Source organism: Physeter macrocephalus, chromosome 18 (assembly GCF_002837175.3).
Source record: "Physeter macrocephalus isolate SW-GA chromosome 18, ASM283717v5, whole genome shotgun sequence".
NCBI classification, from domain to species: Eukaryota; Metazoa; Chordata; class Mammalia; order Artiodactyla; family Physeteridae; genus Physeter; species Physeter macrocephalus.
Window position 1 is genome coordinate 98,544,085 of NC_041231.1, and position 8,872 is coordinate 98,552,956.

The window sequence follows — 8,872 nt, forward strand, 5'->3', positions numbered from 1 at the left end:
CTCCAATAAAGATGTTAAAAAAAAAAAAAAGGAAAAAAAAACCCCAAAAAAACAAAACATGAGGGGTATGCGGCTTTGGGTCTTTAGCCAACCGAGGATGCGGTGGAGGAATCACAGCTGTTGTGGGTGACTCAGGAGACCCGGGACGTTTCAGATGGCATCGTGGTGAGGGTCTGTGCAGGGCTGGGCCTGTGGGTCCAGCTGCTTCCTACCCTCTCTGAACTGGGGCATCCTCCCTCCTCCCAGCTGCTCCGGCTTAGTGACACAAAGAGATGCCAGCCAGGGGGGCAGGGGGCTGCCCGTCATCCTCGCCACGGGAGCAGCATTGATGGGCTGGGGGAGCCACCATGTACAAGACACTCGGCCAGTGGCTGCAGAGGAGACCCAGAACGTGATGAGATGGAGACCCTGCTAACAAAGAATCAAGTTGGGAGATCAAAAATAGACATTATACAACAACAGAACAGAAGAAACCAGAACAAAACAGAAACTGTCAGTCAAAATTTGAACCTGCCATTTGGCCTCTTAGGTTGCTCTGCTGAGCTGTCTCTCAACTTCAAGCATGTCAAGTTCAAGGTGACCCGCTGTGCCTCAGGTGTTTGTGACTCACTGTGTACTTTTGACATCCCTGGAACCTGTAGACATGGGCTTCGCTGGTGCCCACCACCCAGAGGCGGGAAACGGAAACCTAAGGCAGATTCTGGGGCCGGCCAGAGGAGCGATGGAATTCCCTTTTTCTCTCCAAAGACTCTCCATCCAATACCAGCCATCTGTGGCCTCAGGGGAGGCCATCTGTGGCCTCAGGGGAGGCCCCCTGGAATTACTCAAGTTGGGCCCAGCAACGACTCAGCGATGGTTTATTTCGAATCTGTTGGAAGCAGAGTGAGTCGGGGTCCCTGCCCCCAAAGGACTCACAATCCCTCGGCTTGTAGGATGGGATAGGCTGCTGGGAAGGAGTGAAATCATCCCTTTGAACCACTGACCCCCGGTGTGACCTCCAGGAATCGTGTCTGGAGCCTCTGCTGTTGCCGGGATAGAAAATGCTTCCTGCTTTCCACTGAAGGTCTTCATGGAAGGAGCCCAAGCGAATGATGCAAGAGCCCTGAGGACAGAGCCAGTGAAAGCTCTGTGTTCATTTCTCTCGTGAGAACAGGCCAGCGGCCACTTCCAAAGAACATAAGTTACAGAGTCCAGTTTAGAACTATGTCGAGGTTGTCTTGCTTACTCTGAATCACGTCCAGTTGCAGGCATTTGTTACAGATGGTTGCTAACACTTAGTGGGAAATACCTGCTCTCCATCAATAATCAATAATGTTCGTGGCATAGGAGAAGTATCAAGTGTAATGTTATCCAGACACAGGCTCTAGTCCCAGCTCTGTTATTCCCCGGGCATGTGACTTTTGTTTTCTGCATCAGTTTCTCAAAGTGTTTCTGAGGATCCTGGGTTGGGGGTGGACGAGGGGCTTGTTAAAAATGGAGACCCTTGGCCCCTGCCCTGCTGTAATAGGGACTGGTGCGCGGGAGGACTGAGCTCCTTGGTTGGCTCTTTGCCGGCGGCAGGTTCTTAACCATCATCTCCAAACATTGACTGAGCACCTGCTACCTGTCGGGCATAGTTTTACATGCGGTAGAACTTTCTAGAGACCGTCCTCCATTTTAGGCTCGGGAAGATTACGGGAATTCCAGGTCACCTCTCACATCCCTAGCAGGTGCCCATTTGCTTCTGGCAAGTCTGACTCAGGATCCATGGGAGGGAGCATGTTGCGGGAGGTTAAGCCCCCCGTGGTCTTTCCCACTTTCCATTCGGGCAGCTGTGTCTTTGGTCTGCACAGCTGTGTGCTGTAGGCAGTGTTGCCCCTCTGCCTCGTGGTTGTGTTGGAAAGAGCCATCTTTGATTTTGCCATGTGGGTCACTAAAGTCACCTATTAGTCATGGGAACAGGGAGGAGTGGGAAGGTTCCCCCATGTGTCAGCAGGCCGAGTACCCTGCACGGTGCTCCCCAAACTCCTTGGCTCGGGTCCCCCAGGGTGGGGGGCAGGGGCAGAGCTCAGCACCTTCTGCTGGGACAGTCAAGTCTCTTTGAGGTCTCTTGTCCTTAATTGAGAAATTCATGGGAACTTTTCATCCTATTTAGTAGTGTCCTGGTGATTGAGTATGAAAGCTTTTATTCCCAGGAGGCTACCATATGCCTGATGTGTGTGGGGGTTGTGGGGGGGGGTAGGGGAGGGGTGCAGACACGGGACCTCACATTCTGTTCAGGATTCATCATGGGCAGCAAGAGAGCCGTTGCGCTCTTTCTACATATTTATTTCGAGTCTTGTTTGTTCTAGAAAGGATGAGAGGTGGCTGCAGTATGTAGTTTAAAAGTTAATGTGTATTTAAATGGGCAAAAGAAAGTGGAGTAAGCCTCTTCTGTTACGGCGCTATTCATTACAGTTTTTTAAAAGCTACGACATCCTATAAGAAGCCTCGCTTCCTCTTGACCCTTTGGGATCTTGCTGTGAGGCAGGGTGGTTGCACTTTGGGCCACCCCTGACACCCCTGTCTGTTGTGGCATGAGGGCTGAGCCGGGCTGAGCCACGGGAGTGCCCAGCCTTCAGCCCTGCTGTGCCCAAATCTCGCCTGGCACCGCTTTAGGAGTAAGCAGTAGTCAAGCTCGAAGAACGGTCCTATGGGACTCGCGTGGAGTCTGTTTGGCAATGCCGTCCGCAGAGGGCTGCTCAGGCAGACGTTACACCACGGCCAACTGGGGGGCCAGGTGAGGGTGATGGGGGTAGTCAGCCTCCCTTCCCCATTAGAGCAGGTTCCAGCGGGAGGGTGTACAGACAGAGATGCGCAGGAAGGCTATGGGGGCACTTTGACCTTCTGTGTCCTTCCTCATCTAATGTGGCTCTTTGTGTGGGTATCTGTGCTGAATGTGGCTGAGACGTTTCTCTTCTGCACGGGCTTCCTTGGTTCAAACAGGAGGCGAGGCGGCCCGGGCAGAGCACTGCTGACGGGCAGTTAGCAGGGCCTCTGGTTTTGCTCCTGTTTTGGCCTAAGGATAGCCCTTTGCCTGCAATTTCAGAAATCTCCCTGTCGATCTGTGGTGCGGGGTCCTGAGGGTTTTCCCTTTAGAAATAACACGTGTTTGCATCACGGGCGTTTCTACAACCAAATTCAGACCAGAGACAAGGTTGCTTTCCCACACATGGCAGCCCCCCCTGCCTGGGACGATTCCCCACAGCTTCTGTGAGCTGGGCCCGGCTTCCTGCTCAGGAAACAAAACCCTGACAGGCGTCTGGAATTACCAAGGTGATTTAACGATAGGAACTTCTGAAAGAACTAACCCTCAGCGTAAAACTCAGTCCAGATGAGGTCGGAAACCTGACCCCCCGGGCACCTCTCGGGGTGTACCCGCTCGCTGCCAAGCTTCCAGAATGCCTAAGGAGGCGCGTGCTTCGGCTCGGACGCTGGCAGGGGCCTGGGGGGAAGGCGGGGGGGGGGATGCGTGTGTGCAGAACCCCCGTGTGACGGGCACACGTGCACAGAGATTCAGATCAGAGGGCCTCACATGACTAAACCGTAAACTCTAGCGGGAGCCACAGTATCAGATGGTATAAAATCTCACCCAAGTGCATTTATAATCTACTTGCGGTTTTTCATATCGGGGCAGCCGATAGGAGGTTTACCGTGAGTGACAGCCAGAGGATGAAGCCAGGTCCTGAGGTCTGAGGTACCCCTCTCGCTCTTCCCCAACACTGCTCTGGTGTCCTATGTCGGGGGCCACCTCTGTCTCCCTGCAGCCCCCAGAGGGCCTGGGAGGCATTGGCATCCGTCCCCGGCTGTCAGCTGTCACCTCTGAATCACCGCAGGCTGCGGTCTATGGGAGGTGGAGAGCTCAGCAGTGGCCTTGCACAGCGGAGAGGGAAGTGCTGCTTTGCGGGGTTGATGTGGGTGTGACAGCGCCTGTGCTCCTGGAAGGGGGCGCGTGCGCTATTACTCATACCAGGGAGCCAGTGGGTAGCATGGAAATGTCTTCTCTTGGTTTCTTTTTGGTTGGTTTTAAAAGAAGTGGTCACTGGGGCTTCCCTGGTGGCGCAGCGGTTGGGAGTCCGCCTGCCGATGCGGGGGGCGCGGGTTCGTGCCCTGGTCCGGGAGGATCCCGCGTGCCGTGGAGCGGCTGGGCCCGTGAGCCGTGGCCGCTGGGCCTGCGCGTCCGGAGCCTGTGCCCCGCGGCGGGGGAGGCCACAGCAGTGAGAGGCCCGCGTACAGCAAAAAAAAAAAAAATAGTAGTCACCGAAAGGCCAGGAAGTAGGATTAGGGGATGTGCCAGTGAGTAAGAAGCCCCGCTAGCATCCAGCACCTCTCGCTCTCCGGTCCCACAAGCATGCGTCACTGTGTCAGTCACTTTGTTACTGCAGGACTACCCCTGAGAAGGAGACGTCAGCCTTGCTGGCTCCAGCCTCCTCCTTTTATTAGCTTGATGGGTTTCTATTAGTTTCCTGAGCCTGCCCTAATAAGGTACCACCAACTGGGCGGCTTAAACAACAGAAATTAATTTTCTCACAGTCCTGGAGGCAGGAAGGCTGAGATTAAGGTGTCGGCAGGGCTGGTTCCTTTTCGGGCCCGGGAGGGAGAATCCATTCCAGGCCTCTCCCCCAGCTTCCGGGGGGGTCGCTGGCCATCGTTGTCATTCCTTGGCTTGTAGAGCATCCCACGTTCAATGGCGTACTCCCTGCATGTGTGTCTCTGTGTCTAAATGTCCCCCTTTCTACCAGGACACCCGTCATGTTGGACTAGGGCCCATTCAATTACCCCATTTTAACCTGATGGTCTGTGAAGACCTCCTTTCCCAATAAAGTCACCTTCACAGATACAGGGGATTGGGACTTCAACATCTTTTGCAGGGGGAGGGGGGACACAGTTCAACCCATAAGAGGGGTAAAAGGGGTTTTGTGCTCACCTTACGCGAGAGGCCACGGGACTGTGAGTTACGGGGTCTGATGGCCTGGGATTGAAAACTGCCGCTAAGTAGCTGTGTGTCTTTGGGCAAGTTGTTGCCTTGTTTCCATACAGTAAATTGGGCAAATTAGAAAAAGATGGTTGACGGATCAAATAAGTTAATACACATAAAGTTCTTTAAACAACACATGGCACATTTAGCTCTCACTTACGTAAGTTGCTTCTGCTATTACCTCTACTATTCACTTGCTTGTTTAAAGTTATGAGCCTTTTGTGTTACTGAAGATGCTTTCAAAAGGGTGAGTTGAAAGAGTTACGGATGTTAGCCCCTGAATTTCTAGATTCATACATCTTCAAATGACGAAGTAATTGTCTCCTCCAGGGAATTTGCTAGGATCCATTGTGCTTTGAATACTGAAAAAAATTCGTCTTTGAAACTAGGTTTATTCACTTAACAAACATTTATTCAAGCCTTGCTATGCACAGAATACTTTGCTATGTGCTAAGGTGGATTAAAAAAAAAAAATGACTAAGGTGCTGTCTCTGGGTTTTCAGGAGCTTGCAGCCAGTGAGAGAGACATAAAGCAAGGCATTCAGGCAGCAACGGGCGTCCTGCATGGAGCTGCACCCGGATTAACCTGTGTAATCCGTACGGTGACTTGATGAAGTGGATACGGGGCTACTGTGCCCAGTCCTCAGTTCTGAGGGAAAAAGAACAAAACCAAAAACCTCAACTCTGAAAATTGAATTTTTCCTTGCTTTGGTGCAAACTCATTTGATTACAGTACCTGAGCTGAACTGCTGTGAGGCAATTTGTTGTTTAACTATTTTCCCACATCACGTGAACATTCATACATTTCTCTACAGGAAAGCATGGGGGTGATATGTAACATCCAGCAGACGCACCATATTACCTTTTTTTTTTTTTTTTTTTGTGGTACGCGGGCCTCTCACTGCTGCGGCCTCTCCCGCCGCGGAGCGCAGGCTCCGGACGCGCAGGCCCAGCGGCCGTGGCTCACGGGCCCAGCCGCTCCGCGGCACGTGGGATCTTCCTGGACCGGGGCACGAACCCGCGTCCCCTGCATCGGCAGGCGGACCCTCAACCACTGCACCACCAGGGAAGCCCCATATTACCTTTTTAAAACCTGGAATCTGGGGCCAGAGATTTTGGAAAAGGGCTGGTGGGCCTGTACAACTAGACATGTTACGGACAAGGAACGCTGCGGTTAAACTGTGTGGTCAGGTCTCAAGCTTCGAAGGGGTGGAGTCGGCCTGGAGAGCCACACGGCCTGGCTCCAGGGCCCTGAGCTGGCTCACGCGTGATTCTGAACTGGAGGATCAGGACTGGGGAAGCGCTGAGGGCTAACGTCTGACCTGATGGGCCCTGCTGTCCCCGGCCGCCATCTCTAGGCTCCTTTCATCTGGAACATTCCCACAGCCTTTCTTTATCATAGTGAAGAAGTGAACGCTGCAAGCTTGGGTCAGCTGTTGCTACCCATATTCCTTAAGCCTGTGTTGCTTGCAGGTCCCAGAAGCAGCTCCGGGAGCAGGCCTACAGGGGCCAGGCTGGGTGAGGCGTGATTCGGGTCCACGGTGTCTCCCGGAGCCCCAGACGGAGCTGCGGCTCAGCCTTGGGGAGGGGTCCAACCAGGGGCCCAGGAACCAGGGCGCTTTCTTGTTTCCCATCGGAACTGCTTTCTGTACCGTTGACTTTTCCTGTTTCCCGATCTGCATGTTAGAAAGCAGCTACTACCACCCAAACCTGCCTTTATTCCTGGTCCATTTAAGACAGTAGCCGGGCAGAGCTGGTCTCTTCAATCCTACTCACATCCCCACGTGTGAGCTTCCCTTTTGTGTGTGAGAATGAAGAGTGGGGGAGGTGGGGTCTGTTTAAGAAAACACAGCACCCTCCCTCCAGGTGGATTTGATCTGGGATTATTATCAGCGACTTTGGTCCTTACTGCTCGGGTCTGATGCCGTCTGTTCTGTTTTTGATTCGCATTTCTGCTGCTTTGGGATGACAGTCCCACCCGTTTGCTTGGGGCCAGGGGGAGCTGCTTGGCCTTGGCCACCCTTGACCCCCAAGCTCCTGGCTTCAAATTGAACGGCCTCTGGAGCTGTAACACCACCACTGCTTGGAGGGCTTTGCTGATGAAGTCTCAGGACACCTGCGGGCGGGCCCCATGTTGACGTGGGTGCACTGGGCTTGAGCTGCGTGCTCCGTGGCCTCTTGTTCACCAGGACTGAACTGCTAGGCACCCCTCCCGGACCTCACCAGGCCTGGTCACACAACCAGGCCGCTCCCTGGGCTCGGGCCTGTACATTGCCCATCTGTGTCTCACCTTGTAGGCCCATGGGTCATGGCTGAGGGCCATGGATCAGGGCCGGCTCAGTGTCAGAGGCCGGGAGAGTCTGGCAGAGGAAGAAGGGCTTTCAAATGCAGACTTATTCTGGGCAAGTCACTTACCCTCCCTAAGGGTCTCTTTCCTCATCTGTATCCTGAGGGGAATGAACCAGTGTTCTTTCAGGGCCCTTGTTGTTCTGAGAAATTCTGTGATGTCCGTCAGGGACTCTGGCAGGAGTTGCCAAGGGTGCACAAAGAACGGACATCACAGCTGATGGAGAGGAAGGCATGCGCGTGGAAGCGGGCTAGCCCTCAGGTGAGAGCCCTGCTAACGCCAAGGCTGGGAGGAACCTTAACAAGGAGGAGCCCGGGCAGCTGTGGTCTGGGAGTCACATACGTCGGCCTGAGTCTCAGTTTACTCACTACGCAGGCCTGAGCCTGCTCGGCTTAGAAAGGCCGGCTCGCAAGGCTGACCCTTGGCCAGTGTCTGGGAGCTTGCCTGGTAAACAGTTCCCTACGCTGATATAAAACTTCCCCTGAGGAATAATCGTGGCGCGTTGTGCCTGTTTGTGCAAGCAGTATGGTTTATACTGAACACCAGCTTTCCTTCTGGGGGTCTGGAATGTTGGCACGTGCCAGGCAGAGGGTGCCTCTGTGGCCAGCCTCCAGTAAAACCCTGGACACTGAGTCTCTGATGGGTTTCCCTGCCCGTGGTCACCGTTCGCTGCTGGAGGAATTAAGTGCATCCTGTGACACTCCACAGGGAGAGGACTCTTGGAAACTTGTGCCTGGTTCCCCCAAACTTCACCCCATGTGCCTTTTCTTTTTGCTGGTTTTGTTTCGTATTTGTTCACTGTAGATGTGGGTGTAACTCTATGCTGAGTTCTGGGAATCTTCCTACCAATTCACCTCTTTCCAAGCCTGGGGGCGGCCTTGGGGACCCCCATACTCATGGACTTTAAAGTGACTGAAAACAAGTAGAGACAAGCCCGACACTGCAGTGTAGCCCCCCAGTGCTAACTCATGGCACACCGCTTCCGGGTTCCTCTACCTGCTCTAAGAGGAGCTTCAGCTTAGCTACAATCTGTAAATATTGCCTCCTTAGCACTAAGGGCCCCTCCAGCCACACGGAGAATCCAGATGTAGCACTGTCCATTGAGAGGCCAGATCATGCGTGGTCCAGGTGTAAAAAATCAGCCAGGACCTCTTGGCTCAGCCTGACATTCCAGGATAAGGAGGGAATTTTCTGAAACAGGATTTGGCTGGCATGCGGGCTTATCAGGGCAACTCTGGCAGCAAGATTTTTCATCCAATGAGGTTATAGATTCTCTAGAGCCAAGTCAGGAAAGCCAGTTAGTCTGATATGGTAGGGGAAGTTCCTGGATGGGGGAAAGATCATTGGAGAGGAAATGCAAGGTCTTAACCTTAGCATATTTAGACTGTTTATGTGAACTTTGAATAGAAACCACAGCGCTCTTCCTGAACGCTTTAGGAAAGCATTCTGTTTAGAGTAGAGTTCTGTTCTGGGGAAGTCAAGTCTTGCACTCTTTTTTTTTTTTTTTTTTTTTTTTGTGGTATGCGGGC

General features: G+C 53.2%; 1 protein-coding gene across 10 annotated transcripts in view; it reads left to right on the forward strand.

Moving 5' to 3' along the window:
- Nucleotides 1-8,872, forward strand: part of GFOD1 (Gfo/Idh/MocA-like oxidoreductase domain containing 1) — an 80,392-nt gene that overhangs the window by 23,583 nt on the left and 47,937 nt on the right. For 2 of the 10 annotated variants that reach the window (XR_003676892.1, XR_008615660.1), the window contains exon 1: nt 3,621-3,715. The exons of 7 other annotated variants lie outside the window; for them this stretch is intronic. The gene's annotated coding sequence lies outside the window, so the exon portion shown is untranslated. Of the gene's footprint in view, nt 1-3,620; nt 3,716-8,872 lie in introns of those variants that run through there. One more of the 10 variants, XR_003676894.1, reaches the window with a different exon arrangement.